This window comes from Rhinatrema bivittatum, chromosome 16 (genome assembly GCF_901001135.1).
Source record: "Rhinatrema bivittatum chromosome 16, aRhiBiv1.1, whole genome shotgun sequence".
NCBI classification, from domain to species: Eukaryota; Metazoa; Chordata; class Amphibia; order Gymnophiona; family Rhinatrematidae; genus Rhinatrema; species Rhinatrema bivittatum.
In genome coordinates this window covers 26,694,616-26,706,138 of record NC_042630.1, presented here as the reverse complement: position 1 = coordinate 26,706,138, position 11,523 = coordinate 26,694,616, and the positions used below count along the sequence as shown (strand labels likewise).

General features: G+C 50.6%; 1 protein-coding gene across 1 annotated transcript in view; it reads left to right on the top strand.

Annotated features, from left to right (window-relative positions):
* The first annotated feature begins 1,686 nt into the window (after positions 1-1,686).
* Positions 1,687-11,523, top strand: part of CGN (cingulin) — a 32,043-nt gene continuing 22,206 nt past the window's right edge. The window contains 1 exon segment of the mRNA XM_029580281.1: positions 1,687-1,772. The gene's annotated coding sequence lies outside the window, so the exon portion shown is untranslated.

Sequence of the window (11,523 nt, the reverse complement as noted above, 5' to 3'; positions counted from 1 at the left end):
ATGCGCCGTTGTCCAAATCCTTTTCCAAGCTTTTGCATTAAAATCCATCCCAAGATCCTCATTCCAAGCTGGAGTCTCAGCTCCAAATTTGTGCAATAAAATGCCCCAATACATGTCTCTCATTCCTTTGGACCGCACTTTTAAAGCACAGAGGTAACTTTCCATTCTATTAAGCGGACATAAGGCAACTTGTAAATTCAGCCTACCTCCAAAGTTCATCTAATCTGCAAATATGCAGTCTGCAATTTGTCCTCCAATTCATATATTTGTCCATTAAGTCCTGATACGACAAAAATCCCTCATACCACAGCTGCTCCAATAGAACCAACCTCTTATCTCTCCCCCATGCACCGGGTGCTATACTTGTATGGTATGTGCAAGAATGGGTCTACCCCTGCAAATCTGCCTACTAAGGGGAGAAGAAACAGGCAGCAACGTGAGCACCACCAAATTTACCTCGCCCATCTGCTCCCTTTCCATAGCTAATCACCCTGAGTCCTGATTTGCAAGCCAATGCTTCAAGGCCACCAATCTCGCCACCCAAAAATACACTGATATTGGGCAATGACATTCCCCCCCGCCTGCCTTGGGCATCCACAGAGTTTTCAGTTTTATTCTCAGGGGCTTGTCAATTCCAAATAAATCACCTCACCAGACCATATAGTATAGTAAACACTGGCACTGGGAGAGTATAAGGTATCTCATGCCAATAGCTTTGATATAGACTAGGGGGCTGTACCAAGGGCTGCTTGGTACAGTGCCTGCTGCATGAATGGACACACTGCGTATATGGTGCTGCGCAATGATGTCATCCGTATGTGGGGCTTTTAATCCTGCTATATACAGAGAACATCAGTTACAGGTCAGCAGCTTTGCTTTCTGCTTGACTCCTCTCTGGCACTGGTACTACTTATCCCTGGGCATTAGCAGCATGAAATCTATTTACTATTTGGGATCCTGCCAGGTACTTGTGACCTGGATTGGTCATTGAAGAAAACAGGATACTGGGCTTGATGGACTCTTACTGTGACCCAGTACGGTAGGTCTTGCTTTTGTGATGCCATTAAGGGCTGTTAAAGCTGCCTTCTGATTGGTTGCAGCACAAATGCCTTATGATATCATCCAGCATTTTGAAAGCATGCTGAATAGCAGGCATGCTGATGTCATCCGGTCCTCATAAAGGGCGGATCTGAAGGCAAGAACCAGGAATTTTTCAAGCTTCTCTGCTACTGCAGTTTACCTGCGAGCGCCTCCTCGAGCAAACCAAAATTGCAAAACTTCCCAAATAGCAGAAGGAAGGTGCTGAGCCAAGCCGCAGACACTGCACTAGCTGGGCATAAACATTCCAGCCCTATTTAACGTTTTGTTTTTTTTTGCATTTATTTTTATTTCGGCGTTTCAGAGCGGATTCTACTGAGCTCAGGTACTGCAGAGAACCCCTCTTTCACCCCCAAACCCAGCCAACATGGCGCCGGGTGACCAGCGCCCCGCCCCCATCACGTGATCGAAAGTAGCCGCGCTTGCCCCCCTCCTCTCCACAAATGCTTCCTCCTGGTTCCTCCCATGTTTGCCCGTCGATCACACGAACCAATCGTCTTGCAGCATCGGGAATGGGCGGGGCTTTCGGCGAGGCCTGGTATTCTAATAGGTCGCGATGGTGGACGGGGCGGGGCCCGGTGTTGCGAAAGGTGCGGGGTGGGGAATCGGGTGCAGGAACAGGTATCGGCGAGACCAGGACAGGGACAGGTGAGCGGGATCGGGACCGGATACAGGTAAGCGGGGCCAGAATCGGGACTGGTACAGGTGAGCGAGGCCGGGATTGGGATAGATACAGGTGAGTGAAGTGGGGACCGGGACCGGGACCGGGACCGGTGAATGGTAGGGTGGGACCGGGATCGGGACAGATACAGGTGAGCGGGATTGGGATATGTACAGGAGAGCGAAGCGGAGACCAGGGCAGGTAAATGGTAGGCTGGGACCGGGATCGGGGCAGGTATAGGTGAATGAGACCAGAATTGGGGCGGGTACAGGTGAGTGAGGTTGGGATGTGTACAAGTGAGCGGGATCAGGACAGGTACAGATATAGGTGAGCGAGACCAGAACCAGGGCAGGTACAGGGGAGTGGAACCAGGATCGGATGGGGTGGGTACAAGTACAGGGGAGTGGGACTAGGACCAGGACAGGTACAGGTGACAGGGAGTAGGATTGGGGCGGGTATAGGTCAGTAGAGGGGAATGGGTCACTGGTATTAGAGCTGCAGGGCAGGTGGAGAGGAGGGGGTGGGCACTGGTCCTTTTGCTGCTCTCTTCTGGTTTCTATTCGTCATCCTGGGACTGTCCCCAGGGAGGGCTGGAGTTTGCCCAGGCCCTTTCATTCAGCCTTGGGTACTGGATCGGGGGTTACTGGCTGAGGGAGATTTGTCCAGGTGCGCCCCTTCCCTTCCTGCTGCCCTGATCTGGATTCAGGGCTCGGGACCCCATGTGACTCACACAGGAAACTCTTAGTGTTACTCGGAGCCCTGAGCCCTTCATCCAGATCAAGTCATCAAGAAGGGAAGGGGGCTTGAGAAGCCACAGAAAGTGTCCCACTCTTCCATAGTTATTGGATCCGATTCTCTGGAGAGCTGGGGGATGGTAACGGGCTGTCATGCACGTTCAGGGTGAAAGGTGACTTGCAGCACATCTCGGGTGGCACTTCCAGTCGTCCCGTCCCCGTCCCCCCCCCACCCCGTGAGCAGGAAACCTTGCAGGGGTCGGGGGTGGCTTTGTGTAGGAGATCCTACTCTGTCAGAAGAAGGGGCCAGGCTGTGATTGGGACTCTTGGTGGGGTTGGAGCTTTGGCAGGCCCCGGTGAGTCACTGTCCTGCCTGCCTGCTCCGTTTAAAGTTCACTTTCTTCTCTCTGGTTGCAGTTTGGAAGCTGACTGGAGCCTGCATTGATCAGTGGGGAGAGGGCTGGCACTCCTGTAGCAAGCCACAGGGCTGAATCTGCAGCCGGTTTGGCTAACGATGTGAGAGCCTGGGATAGGGTGGCTTGTCTTGAGCTGCCTTTAGAAAAGTCTGTGGATTATAAATAAAGGATTAAACAAGGAAGATTACAGCCTTGGTGTCAGCGTTGCCTTAAAAATGCGGCTTGCTGTTCCTAGCTCTGTCTCTTGTGACTGCTGTTTCAATACGTTTTTTTGAGTGGAAGAGGTGTGCTTTTTTTCCTTTCGTGGGGAGAGAGGGATTCGGTACCTTCAGCCGGTTAGGCTGAATCTGTATTTGAGCGGTACTGGACTGTTGTAGGGCAATAGCCCCTGAATGTACCTAGCTCCTGTATTTCTCCTGGAGAACACTGGGTCTTGAAGCTGTTACATTTGGGGAAAAGTGGCTTATGTGGTTTTGGATGTGGTCCTGTACTACAGTTGGCTTTCGCCTCTCTGGTCTGCTGAATCAGTGAGGAGTATCGCCCTCCGGATCCTTACGGATGGGGGCGGACGCTCGTGTTGCTTTGGTTGGGAAGAAGAGGATCATAGTGACCCACTGCCGCCTGAATTATTGAAGACTGCCTTTGGCACAGGTAAATGCGTGGATCAGCTGGCTGAGGTGTGGGGGGCCTTGGTTGGAAGCAGGCGCTCTGCAGTTTCTCCAGCTCAAGTTGAGGAGGTTTCATCTTGGGCAACTCAATATTTTTTTATCATGTGTTAGTCCCCACTTGTAACCCCCCCTCCCTCTGGCCATCTCGAGAGGGGGGGGGGGTATTCACTGTGTTAAGACTTGAATGCGGAGATATAGCTGAGCTCAGTGCTTTCATGTCATCCTTGAAATACTGGGGGACAAATGCATCTGTTAGTTGAAGTAATTGGCCTGTTATCTTGAAGATTTCTTTAGTTTTTTTTAAGGAGAAATGTTTTTAAACTTGTTTGGGGTTTTTTTTTCTTTCTTTCTTTCACTGAGCAGTTTCCTCCTCCTCCTCCTCCTTTTGTAATTCAGCTAGGATCCCGCACACTGATCCTTCACAGCCCCCCCAAGCACTTCTCCCCTCCCTCCTGACTCACTCAGCCCAGTGACAGCCCTCGGGGGGGGGGGGGTAGGTGGCAAGTACCAAGGCTCCTCCTTGAGCCTGGGACTCTCTTCCCCAAGGGCTAGGAGCACTGCCTGCAGCGAATCGAAGCGGGGTCCTTGCAGAAGTGCCCCCCAAGGGCCACCTGGCTGGCCCAGCGTTTGACGTGTTAGAAAGTGGAGTCTCGATCGCCCTCAGAAATCTGGACTTCCAGACTAAGAAATCAGCGGAATTGTTGCTCTATTTCCCAACTGGTTTGCCTTCCAAGATTGGGCTTCCAGTCCCACTCATAGCCCCATTATGGGGGGGGGGGGGGGGGGAAGGGTGTTTGAAATCTGAAGCTGCAGTGCCCCCCACCCCCATCCCATCATTTCTCGCTACCAAGGATGTTTCTGTCTCTCTATAAGATGTGTCCGAGGCCAGTGCTTCCATTAGACAAACTAGGTGATCACCCTAGAGTACCAACGTTTTGGAGGTGGTAAAAACCTATCCCACCCAGATGGGGTCCTATGCTGAGCCAGTACCCCCAAAGAAGGGAGCGCTGTGCTGGAGCTGCCCCCCCCCCCAGCAGGGAAATTGGGAGGGGGCATGACCGAGGGCCCGGCAGGCCTGGAATTGTCGGCCCTTAAGGCTTATGCTCTGTTGACCCTTCGTGTTGCCCATTTGTTTTCACTGCAGGTTTTGTGGTGTGTGGAAAAGAGGATCCCAGACAATGTGGCCCGGGGGGGGGGGGGGTGAGGAATGCCTTTTCTGTTCAGCTCTGGAACTGAGGGCTTTGCATTATTGTTTGCTTTCTCCTTCTCATTGTTACTGCATCCGAGCCCCAGGAAATTCAATATTTCCTCGGCATTTGTATCTCTGGCAATAGAAACCCCAGAGCCGAACCACCCTGCCTTCGTTCTTGAAAAGATCGTCTGCCAGTCGGGTAGGCAGACGCACGCCGCATGAGGAGAAACGGTCAGGTGTTTGAATAAATACTGATGGCCGGGGCAGCTTTCAAAAGGAAAAGATCCCAGGTATCGCACATTCCTGAGGGTTTGCTTCATGGACTCGCATGGCATTGCTTTGTCATGGTGTCTCTGTTGGGTTGGTTTTTTTTTTCAGCGAGTCCTGTACAATTAGTCAATCGGTGTGCTTTGTGCAAAGTGCTGTCAAGCAGGGAGCCCTACAGCTCCGAGGAACCCATCTGCGAGACTCAAGTGGAAAGCTTATACTTTTCCAAAATATCATGAAGCCCCTTGTGAAAAATACCCCAAAGACTTGGCTATTTTTGGCACTTTTAGTACGCTGGATTGCTTCCTCAATGGCCTTTTTTTTTTTTTTTTTACTGAAGACACAAAACGATGAGTTAGGCTTCTGAGTCAAACCCTTAAGCTATGTCTGATTGTCCCTTACTGTTGTATCTGTAGTTTTCAATTGGTTTGTGTGGGGTAATGCTTTTTTTCTTTGGCTTCATTTTTTTGTTTTATTATCACGTTTAAAATAGTCACATTTGGGAACTAGGGGGTTTTTTTGTTGTTGGTTGTTTTTTTTTTTTTTTTAAACATCTTTGCATACTTCTAATCATTTGAAGCAAGAATGAAAATGAAATCCCTGTTTTAAGCTGAAGTGAGCCACATCGGTGACATCTCTGTTAGAATGAAGCTAGCCTGCACGTTCGTGTAAAGGTTGGGTGGCCTCTGGTGCGAGTCCAGCGTTTGCTTGCTCTCGGTTGCTGGTTCAGGATTACAGTCTGAGCTGGTTGCGGTTGGGCCTTTTTAGAGGATCTCCCTGGAATGCATCTCTTTGGTGAGGCCTTATGTCAGGGAGCCACTGCTGCTTCACGCTGAGGAGTTTATTGTCCGGAGGCTTTGCTTGCCTCTTGGGGATCCCTGAGAGCTGTACTCCGTATGCCATCTTGATAACCACGTGGTATGGGAGCAGCTGTGTGCCCCACTGCTGTTTATTTCTCTGCACTGGATTCTTGTGGTCATGGTGGCTGCCAAGCTATTTGCTGTGCCTCGTTGCTGGCCTCAGGTTATTGCCCTCCTCCTGCCTGCAGAGCAGGAAAGCTGCTGCTGCTGTTCTTGGCTTGCTTTCCAAAACCACGGCATCGATTAATAATTAGCACTGTTTCAGGTGCCTGGGCCAGCTCCAGTCTTCCGGGCTGCAGACAGATGGATCTGTTCCTTGGGATACCACACAGAGCAGTCATTAGATCGGGGGTGGGCAGCTCTGGTCCTTGAGGGGGTGCACTGACTGGGATTTCAGATATCCCGAACGAATTTGCAAGACGAGAGAGATTTGCTGGCACACTGCCTCTAGTTCTTGCATATTCATGTAAGGTATCCTGAAAATCCGACAGGTTTACAGCCTTCGACGTCCAGAAGTGACCACTCTTGCGTTAAATGACTCTGTGTCCAGGTATTCCAGTTTAAATCCTACATTTGTAAACCACCTTATGCACTTCTGAACCCTCCTTCCAGTCGTCTACGATAAGAACTGGTCACCCCTCGATCTGTCCAATAACATTTTATCTGAATGTATTTCTCCTTTTTAATGTTTGGGTACTTGCCAGGTACATGTGACTTGGATTGGCCTCTGTTGGAAACAGGATGCTGGGCTTGATGGACCCTTGGTCTGACCCAGTATGGCATTTCTTATGTTATGTTAAATATTTTATTAATATATGTATTTAGTTGCATGCTGTTTTCAGCTTTGTGTTCAAAGTGTGACTCAACAGCCATATAACCTTCAGTACTAAGAGGCTGCTGATGCTCTGGGAGCTGCCCCTTCCTGTGTGGCCTGCGGAGGGTATAGTCTCATTAACAAATGTAATAATTAAACAGTGTGTTTCATCCAGGAGTAAATAAGCCTGGGGTTATATGGAAAGGGAGGTCTGTGTTACTGTTATAAGGCACTTCAGCCAGCCGGATCACATTCGGGCAGATGCTATACCGTGTGCTGGCCGCAGCGCACGGTTAACCCGCAGCAGGACGCGCTTCTATATCCCCCGATGCAAAACGGGGTTTAGCGCGTCCACAGGTTAGGAAAATGGTTGTTCTAAAATTGAGCATCTGTTCCCCTAAGTGGCTAACGGCCACCTCTCCCGGGCACCTGCTGCCGAGGGAGTGCTAGGGACGTGCAGTTTCCCACGCGCCTCCTTATTACCGTGGCAGCCCATTTGCATGTAGCAAAGGTGGATTGGCGCATGTTAAGGGAGCGGGCGCTCAGTCACGAGCACCCCTTTAACGCGCGCCAATATTGCATCGGCCCGTCTGTCTCTCATGTGGCTGAATGGGTTTCAGTCTGGTCTAGCTTCTCTGAATGTCACCTCTGATGTCCAAGATGGTGCAGCTTTTTCTATAGAGGAATTGGGGCAAAATGCCTGGTTCAGGGAAACAGGAATCAGCCAGGAATTATGCTGTCTGGGTTGGGAGGGGGGGAGAAGACAAAGGGCATGCGATAAACAGAGAAGCCCCTTAATGGCAATAGAATGGTAATGAAGCAGTGCAGTAACCCACATGGAGCATCTGATATACCCCTGAATAAGAAAGCTGGGAAAAAGGAGGGAACCTGCATAGAACAGCAGTTACAATCCTGAACAAGACAGTGAGGGATAATCTGCATGGAGCAGCAGTTACATCCATGAACAAGAAAGCTGGGGGCAGGCAGGGTAAAAGTGCACAGAGCAGCAGTTACAATCCTTGAATAAGAAAGCTGGCGGCTGGGAGGGAACCTGCATGGAACGGCAGTTACAACCCTGAATAAGAAATCTGGGGGCTGGGAGGGAACCTGCATGGAACGGCAGTTATATCCTTGAATAAGAAAGCTGGGGGCAGGAGGGAACCTGCATGAAACGGCAGTTACAACCCTGAATAAGAAAGCTGGGGGCTGGGAGGGAACCTGCATGGAACGGCAGTTACAACCCTGAATAAGAAAGCTGGGGGCTGGGAGGGAACATGCATGGAACGGCAGTTATATCCTTGAATAAGAAAGCTGGGGGCAGGAGGGAACCTGCATGGAACGGCAGTTACAACCCTGAATAAGAAAGCTGGGGGGTGGGTGGGAACCTGCATGGAATGGCAGTTATATCCTTGAATAAGAAAGCTGGGGGCTGGGAGGGAACCTGCATGGAACGGTAGTTATATCCTTGAATAAGAAAGCTGGGGGCTGGGAGGGAACCTGTATGGAACGGCAGTTACAACCCTGAATAAGAAAGCTGGGGGCTGGGAGGGAACCTGCATGGAACGGCAGTTACAACCCTGAATAAGAAAGCTGGGGGCAGGAGGGAACCTGCATGGAACGGCAGTTACAACCCTGAATAAGAAAGCTGGGGGCAGGAGGGAACCTGCATGGAACGGCAGTTACAACCCTGAATAAGAAAGCTGGGGGCAGGAGGGAACCTGCATGGAACGGCAGTTACAACCCTGAATAAGAAAGCTGGGGGCAGGAGGGAACCTGCATGGAACGGCAGTTACAACCCTGAATAAGAAAGCTGGGGGGTGGGTGGGAACCTGCATGGAACGGCAGTTGCCACCCTGAACACCTTGCAGGGCAGACTGGATGGGCCATTTTGGTCTCCATCTCACACCATTTACGGTGTAGCCAAATCTGCTGTCCCAGCCTGGCTCTCTGTGAGAGTATTGCAGCTACCGGGATTTATGTAGTTTATAAATCAATGTTCCATATTTGTCCAAAACGTCTCTGATTTTTTTGGGGAAGATGCGTAGAAGCGCTTCACAGATGCAGAATTTGCCAAACTTTGCTGAGTGAGGTGCTGGAAAGCCACAGGTCCAGCTCCTGTATGTGTTTATAGCCTGTACGTGCAACAATGTTTCCAGTGGGAAACACAATGTAACATTCCTAAAATGAAAAGACAGAAACCATTCAAAGTAAAGCAGGCAGCTCATGGAAGACTGGAGGATAGCAAATGTAACCCCAATATTTAAAAAGGGCTCCAGGGGCGATCCGGGAAACTACAGACCGGTTAGGCTGACTTCAGTGCCAGGAAAAATAGTGGAAAGTGTTCCAAACATCAAAATCACAGAACATATAGAAAGACATGGTTTAATGGAACAAAGTCAGCATGGCTTTACCCAGGGCAAGTCTTGCCTCACAAATCTGCTTCACTTTTTTGAAGGAGTTAATAAACATGTGGATAAAGGTGAACCGGTAGATATAGTATACTTGGATTTTCAGAAGGCGTTTGACAAAGTTCCTCATGAGAGGCTTCTAGGAAAAGTAAAAAGTCATGGGATAGGTGGCGATGTCCTTTCGTGGATTGCAAACTGGCTAAAAGACAGGTCTAGAACGGGTAGATGTGAATCGGTTATTTACTCTTTCGGATAGTAGAAAGACTAGGGGGCACTCCATGAAGTTAGCATGGGGCACATTTAAAACTAATCGGAGAAAGTTCTTTTTCACTCAACGCACAATAAAGCTCTGGAATTTGTTGCCAGAGGATGTGGTTAGTGCAGTTAGTATAGCTGTGTTTAAAAAAGGATTGGATAAGTTCTTGGAGGAGAAGTCCATTACCTGCTATTAAGTTCACCTAGAGAATAGCCACTGCCATTAGCAATGGTTACATGGAATAGACTTAGTTTTTGGGTACTTGCCAGGTTCTTATGGCCTGGATTGGCCACTGTTGGAAACAGGATGCTGGGCTTGATGGACCCTTGGTCTGACCCAGTATGGCATTTTCTTATGTTCTTATGGAAGACCTGGGGGCTGGCTCCGGAAGGCTTTTCCCTCGTGGCCGGAGAATGGGGCAGCCCAGTCCCCTGTGTGTGGGGGGGGGGGGGGGGGCTCGTGTCCTACTTTCAGAGATGCAGCAGACTGGGAAGGACTGGTGCATGCTGGGAGGCCTCAGCTAATTTGCCCTAATGTTTCTAGAGAGGTTTTTGGTAAAAATAAAGGTCACCGAATCCATTTTCGGACGAGCTTCCTGGAGTTGTAGGCTTCCTCCTCCTGGTCCGTGCAGGCTGAGTCTCTGAGCTGCATTCGCTGACCAGTCATGGGGATTTATGTGACCTGCCCAGACCCATTCCCGGTGGCTCCAGCAGGGACTCCCCACATAATATTGCGCAGCCTTTGGGCTGCCGGGCCTGTACGCCCTGACTGAATGCGCTTTCCGAGTGATGCGTTGCTGGCTTCTCTCTTGGACCTGGCAGATAATACAGAGACTTGTGTTTTGAGTAAATACGTCATTTTGCCCTTGGTCTAATCCTTCTGTCCTCCTGCACTTTGTTTGGGGGCAGGGAGAGGACCAGCACCATCTTCTCCCTGAAAAGGGATAAGGGAAGATGAATGGTATTCCTGAGGCTGTGTGATAGCTTTATCAGCCCCTGGATTGCTCCCAGCTGGGCCTGTCCTGCATTTGTAGGGCTGGGGCTGTGTGTTTTAGGTGGTTTATCTGAAGCACAGCAGGAGACCTGAGGACAATGGGGATTTTCGATGCCCCTTCCCCTCAGTGTTCTCCCTCTTTTTTTTTTTTTTTTTTTGTTATTAAAGGGCCTGATTCTCCCCCCTTCCTCTGCCTCAGGCTTCTCCTCCTCCCAAAGCAGCATTCAGCATGGTTGGCACTGCCTCCCTGCCCTTACCCCTGCCGAGTGCTAACCTATGGACACCCTTCAAGTGAGCAGAAGGGAGGGTTTGGGGCTTAGGGGCCTCTGTTGCTTGCTAGGGGCGCGCCAGCTCTCTCTAGAGAGGTTTGTGTAGACCGAGCACCCTGCTGGGGTTATGGTGCAGCACCTTTAGAGCTGTAAATATTTTATTTATGGACTGCGCCGCTGCGTGTTGGAACAAGCCTTAGCTCTGTGCCAGCCACAGGAGGAAGTAACTGGGGGAGGACTTGGTGACTGTCCACCCATACCTTAACGGATGCCAGGGAATGCGGGCACGGAGGAGAGGCTTTCTGCCCCTTTTTCTGCCCACGTGCCAGGTGCCCCCTCTGTGATCTTTCATGCCAGCTTGGTTGCCATCTGATTACAGACACGGGGCTCTGGTAGCTGCCCGGAAATGTGGGGGGATGGGCGCTCTCTTTGTCGTAAGTGAATTTGTTTGCCACCACAATGGCCAGTGACCACGGGCTGGGTCAGAGCAAAGGTCCACAGAGCCCAGCCTCCGCTAGCGGCCAGTCCGGGTTGCCTGGAAGTACCCGGCAGCTGCGAGTGGTAAAGTGCACTCCATGCCGCTTCCTCCCGGAGGCTCCCCAGCTGAACCACGGTTAAGGCATCTGTCCCAGGAACGCATCCAAACGAAGGGGCTAGCCACGGCCACCTTCTCTGCGGCTTCCCCCTTCTTGCTGGTCCTTGATAAATCTGGAGCTCTCGTTTCTTCCTCTGGATTTTTTTTTTTCCCAGCGGGAAGCCAAAGCAGTAACGTAATGGGTCTGATGTGCAAGCTCTGTTTTATGCATGCAAGTGGCGCTTTGAGAATGAACTGGTTGGGAGGAGATTGGGTGTGGGTTTGACCCGATTTTTACCCACACTAGACAGAG